We start from the raw sequence: 6,375 nt of genomic DNA on the forward strand, positions 1-6,375 counted from the left end.
TAAATGGTTTTCTTTTGATAAAACCCTAATAAAACAAAAACGAAAAAAACATTTGCTTACTAAACAATGTCTTAAAATAATTCAATGTATACATTATGACCAACCCACAATCCATAAAACTTTAAGTAATTAATTGCAAAACCTTCCTTCACAGCCTAAAAAAAGTTAATAAATACCCAAACCCCAAAAATAGATTCCCAGCCCGAACTCTAAAACACAATGACCGTAACCTGAAATAACAACCCAGAAACCTAAAAAAAAAAACTCTAAACTCAAAAATATCAATAGTCACCGCTGAATCCTAAAGCAAAATGTCTTTAAACGAAAACTACAACACTATAAAAAATCCAAATTAATACACTACTTATCCAGTGCCCCTACAACCCATCCCTAAAGCCTAACTCTAAACCCCCCAAAGAATAGAATAAATACTTGCACCGCAAAGAAAACTGGAACCCTAAAGAAAAGAATTCAAACACTGCACAACCATAGCCACTACTACCCAAATAACCCATCCCTAAAATCTAATTCTGAACTCTAAAATAAAATAAATGCCCAACTCTTGACCCTAAAATACAATATCCATAAACTGTAATCACTGACATGAGCCACGAAAAAACTTCAAAGTTAATACAACACCCTCTCATAGCCCCCACAGCCTAAATAACCCCTTGTTAAAACCTAGGCCTGAACCATAGCAAAATTAAATAAATACTTGCACCCAAAAGAAAATACCCACCCCGAACCCTAAAACACAATAACCCTAAACTTAAAAACATAGATCGGAACCCTAAAACCCCCAAAATTATTAGACTACTCCACGCTTCATCCATACAACCCCAACTACTCGTCCCTATAACCTAACTCTGAACCCTAAAAATGAAATAAATACCCACCCAAAAATATAAATACAGACCCTTAAACCTAAAATGTTACCCACCACCCTTAACCCTAAAAAAAACAAATGTTCTATCTACCCTGGGACCTTGCACCCCAATAAACCATTTCAAAAACCTAATGCTCAACCCTAAGCTAACCTAAACTAAATTAAAACAAACTGACCTAAAATAAGGTAAAATAAATACCTACACCTCAAAAATAAATACCCACCCCTGAATCCTATGTACTTTAAAACGAACTGCTGTCTCAGTGATCTCCTTCAATCTACAAAACGTTTGGTGGGGGCGGCCACCGTTGGTTTTGACAGCCATCTACCAAACGTTTGACATTTTTGTTTTCAAAACAACCTTCCAAAGTGGGAATATGTTATTGAAAAACAAGACATTTATAACCCACGTCTTGGGAAATTTCTCCCAAGGTGTGTGGAGGGAAGGGAGCCATTATATTTTTGACCATACCTCACTAATAGGTTTTTCCTGGTGGTGACAAACAGAAAAAAAACATCAGACCACCCACTCTAAATAGAGTGGACAGAATTATGGTTTTAATCCAACAGCAAACAGAAGGAGATGATGGACGGAGCGCTGAATCTTTTCAAACACACACTCCCAGTCACAGATCTGGGTTGAATTCATCATCGTTCTTTAGCTCACTTTGCCACCCCAGTTCAGACTCAGCCATATGCAAATCAGTCTTGACCCTGTGCATTATGGGAACAGTCCAGCCCGAACTGCCAGGTAAGGATCTCCCTGGACCAAAAATAAGCATCCTGGGACCGGTTTCTGGATAACACCTCTCATCAGCCAGGCTAGCTTGTATCCAGTGGGTGGCAAAGTGAGCAAGGGACACATATCTGAGCATACGCTGCCAACGCAGGGCACACAAAGCAAACACAAGGATATGCGCTGAAACTTTTCAGACACTCACTTCCAGTCACAGATCTGGGTTGAATCCATCATCGTTCTTTAGCTCACTTTGCCACCCCAGTTCAGACCCAGTCATGTGCAAATCAGTCTTGACCCTTTGCCTCATGGGAACAGTCCAGCCCGAACTGCCAAGCCAGGTCCTCCCTTTTTTGTGGAATGTTATACAGCGCAAACTTGACCCAAAGGTATCAGAGCGCTTTACATGAGCACCAGTTGCGTTACAGATGGACACATTTATTTATGTTGAGCACAGGGAGATTAAGTGATTTTCCCACAATCACAGGATGTTGAGCGTCCCTGCCAAGACTCGGACCTTGTTCCCCAGCTTCCCTGGACCGGATACGAGCATCCTGGGACCGGTTTCGGGGTAACACCCCTCATCAGCCAGGCTAGCTTGTATTCAGTGGCAAAGTGAGCAAGGGGCCCAAGTCTGGGCATACCCAGCCTACTTACGGCAAAACAAAGCAAGCACAAGGAGATGATGGACGGAGGGCTGAAACTTCTCAGACACTACCTCCCAGTCACAGATCTGGGTTGAATGCATCATCGTTTTTTAGCTCACTTTGACACCCCAGTTAATCCAATGGCCCTTTCTTTTCCAAGCAATCAGGCATACCTTTCCATGACAGGAGCCAATAGGGGCAGACTGTGAGTTTCATGGACAAGCTACTCTTTACTGGAGTGCCCTGTCCACCAAAATCAACATTAAGACTCTACACCCTTAAAAAACAGTAACCCAATACACACCACAATATATTAAAATCAAATGTAAAAAAAAAAACCTTACTTATATATGAAGTAAAAGCTCCCTATATAAAAGCTTTCAGTTTAATGACAACCGGTGTAGCATTTACCTCAGTTTAAAAGCATCAAAGTGAATGTCTGCAATGTACAAACTGTTAAGTGATGTGCCACAATGTGATGTGGCTCCTGTAGGTATGCTTTTTTTTTTAGACAATTATGATGTAAAGCTAAGAAATAGAGTGTTGCGTTGCAGTACGTTATTAGAGGGCATTGACTCTAGCTACATCCATATGCAGAGTGGTCTTTCAGAAACCAAAGCTGTGCCTTGCTTTCAGTGAAGGAGAATGATATCATGGTGATGCCACTTACTCTAGACTGAGACCCTCCTCAGAGATGTACACCCACTGTAAACCACACATCAACCTGCAATGAACAGTGAACCAGAGCCATATGAGGTGAGTCCTGCTCCAAAATATGGAATGGTATTAGGTCCTACATTCAACAGAGAAAAGTGCTTAGAGGTAGGGGCTCCAATGCAGTAAATGCGTAGCAAATTCCAGTGTTTTCCAGTTTCTACTGAAAAGGAAATATTCTCTTTGATGGTGCGTTCTGGCTTATAATCTGTTTTATCTGAACACGTTAAACTCCAATCATTGCATATTCTCTGCCCATTGTGAGTTTGACAGGTGGATATGTATTTCTTTTATGTATCATTATTATGAATTTGTGGCAGGTGGTCGTTTGCTTGTTCTATAAAAGGGCATAGATTTAGGGGAAATCGTTATCGAGATCCAAATTGATGATTGTGGTAGTGTTAGTATGTTTAAACAACGCCTACAATTATTGTTTTTTGTCATCAATATTATTGCAATCATAGAGTACAAATTCTTCCTTATTGTGTGTTATAGTAAAAGGGAATGGCCATTCTTGAAAGGTTTTGGATGCTGGTGTGCCGTGTTTCGCATCTCTTTTTTTTACATTGACAGTTCTTTTAAGCCTTCAGGTGACCTCTGGATAACTGGCTGTCCTGCAGACGCCAGTCCTGATAATAAAGCAGTCCTTAATGCACTCTGCTGGTCACTTCCTTTTTTGATCATAAAGTATTTGAAACTGGAACATATTGGGGTGGTTTGGATCCTACGTTTATATATATTTCTCAGAAAGTGAAGGTGGATTCACTGTTTAAAGCGTCGGTATTGGTTTGGGGTAGTTCTCTGTGAAATGTAATTATCTGGCTGCTCCTCAGACACAGCCTTTTTGCTGGCTGATGACTCTCACTGAAGGTAACAATAATGTTTGTTCCAAGCATGCATATCAAAAAGGTGGACACACAAAATATGGCTGTCATCAGTCTTCTTGAAGGAGGAACCAGTGATAGAAAAACGGATATTCCCTGCCTTGAAACTTCCTCACCTTGAACAACTGAAGCTGCAGATCAGCTTACCATCTAGAAAATGGCAGTGCTAATGAAGGACTTATCAGCAGCCCTTTGGACCTTGTTGGATTTCTAAGAGGAGCCCTGTCTCTATATTCTTTCACTGCAATGGCTATATCTAAATTCTCCAGTCATTGAATGCAAACAGTACACTTCCATTGCCTCGAGAAGCTGTATCCAACTCCCTTACACAACTAGACCACTCATTTAAAACTTGCTGATGATGTAGGGGATGGGGAACAACCTTTACAACGCAACTTTTACAATGCACTACCATTACAACGAAACTGTTACAACGCAAGTGGATTTACAACGCATGCCATTACAACGCAAGTCTTTACATCGACTTGCGCTAGATGGCGTGCTAACATTACAAATAGTGTAGTTTACTATCCCAACACCTTCCCTACTTTTAAGTGGACTGGAGTTGGAATAGTAAATTACACTTTTCTAATGTTAGCACGCCAGCTAACGCAAGTCGATGTAAAGACTTGCGTTGTAATGGCATGCGTTGTAAATCCACTTGCGCTGTAACAGTTTCGTTGTAACAGCATGCGTTGTAACAGCACGCGTTGTAACGTCATACATCCGTAGGGGATCACTTACAGTTTATTGGAACTTTCCATGGCTTTGCTGATGTTAAACATGGACTGTAACTACTACAACACCTGACTGTAATTGCTATAGACTTCCGAGTTCTGGTGGGAAAAACCTCGGGAAAGATGCAGAATTGTCCAACAGTTACGCCTCTACCTCTTGTTTTTCCTCAGCCCATACAAGTGAAAATTAGAACAAAGCCGCCAAACCTCACAGTAATGGTGTTACTGCAACAGGGCATTACTGCAATATTTACTAGGAACTCTATAATAACTTGTTATTGCTTGTCTTTCTGGAGAATTTCTCCTTTTGGAGACTTCGCGGGACACAAATGGGGTGGGGCACACAGCCATGCTTCAAGTTGGCCTCTCGCTGGCAAGGCAAGGTCAATGGGGAAAATTGTAGTCTGATAAAAAAGTTTCATTGCTTCTGCTCGTTACTATCTAGATCAAAAGAACAGTTATTATTCTTCACCTCTACTGAGAATGTACAATGCTTTTTTGTCTTTGTGGCTAGATCATGCGGTAAAAATACATTTACCACATAAATGCACACATTTCAGTTTTTATTGATACAAACTAATCCCCACTTCAACAACCTCTTCCAATATTACAGGATACTGCCTGAGCAAAGGTAACTAAATTTCTCTAACGTTTGCTCGAGTGACAGACGAATACATTCAGTCAAGTGGAACCTAGGATTTTCTCCACTGGGAATTCATACAGAGTAGAATACCTACAACTCGTCACATGAAACACATTAACGTGCACAGGCTAATGGAATAAAGATCTTGGTCGACCCTTCATGTTCACACATCTGGAGATGCACGCACCAGAATCATCATCTAGCGTGTCTAGGAACATGCAGTACTGTTGATACCCAGCACCAGCACTTCCCAACCCTACAGTTATGTGATTGCATCAGTTCATGTTTTCGCTGACTTCCATACGCTCACCTCAAGGGGGATAGAGCCAAAAACAAAGGAGAAGGGAATTAGGTGCAGTGAATGGATAAGAAATGGAGAAGAGGATACATTCTGGATTCGTGTGATGAAAGCTATGCTGTAAACATAAGAAACACCAGAAATCATGGATATTACTTTCCAGGTGGCTTTGTAAGTAAATGTGCCTTTTGCAAACCTCCATGTAAACTCAATGACCCAAGTTCACCTGTCTAAGGAGGTTATTCAGCCTTTCGTGCACCCGAGTTTCACGAAATGAGTGCCACGGAATGTTGTAATGTCTATTGTTACAATGCTCCAAAAAATAGGGACCGGCACTGAGGCCAAGGCACTTAAGGGACACACGACACACCACTTATGGGTGTTTTTCACTACCTCACTGTTGGCTTGGTCCCATCGCATCTTTGCTATACCATTGCACAAACTGTCAACAATCTGCATGAAGGACTTCATAAAACATAAGTTATTTTTGTTATGTGTGAGACAGCCAAATGTGATGTGCAATATTCACAAAGGTAAATTTATACATGTACATCTAATCGTGTATATCTACTACTGCACATAGGTGTAACTCTTTTTCACTATTCTCCGTTTCACACTGGAGTTTTACACCAAGCTGTAGACGCACATGTTTCCACTCCCACCAATTTGGGGGTGGGGGTCACGGACTCCTATGATTGAATTTGCAAGCGTAAAGGTACTACTAGTACATTTCCACCAGTTGAAGGAGACCTCCGTCACTGAGGCGGAGATCTCACTTTGGGAAAGTTTAGGGAAATGCAATAAAGTGTAGTGTATTTAAAAAAAAATGT

The sequence above is a fragment of the Triturus cristatus genome, chromosome 1_2, assembly GCF_964204655.1.
Source record: "Triturus cristatus chromosome 1_2, aTriCri1.1, whole genome shotgun sequence".
Classification (NCBI taxonomy): Eukaryota; Metazoa; Chordata; class Amphibia; order Caudata; family Salamandridae; genus Triturus; species Triturus cristatus.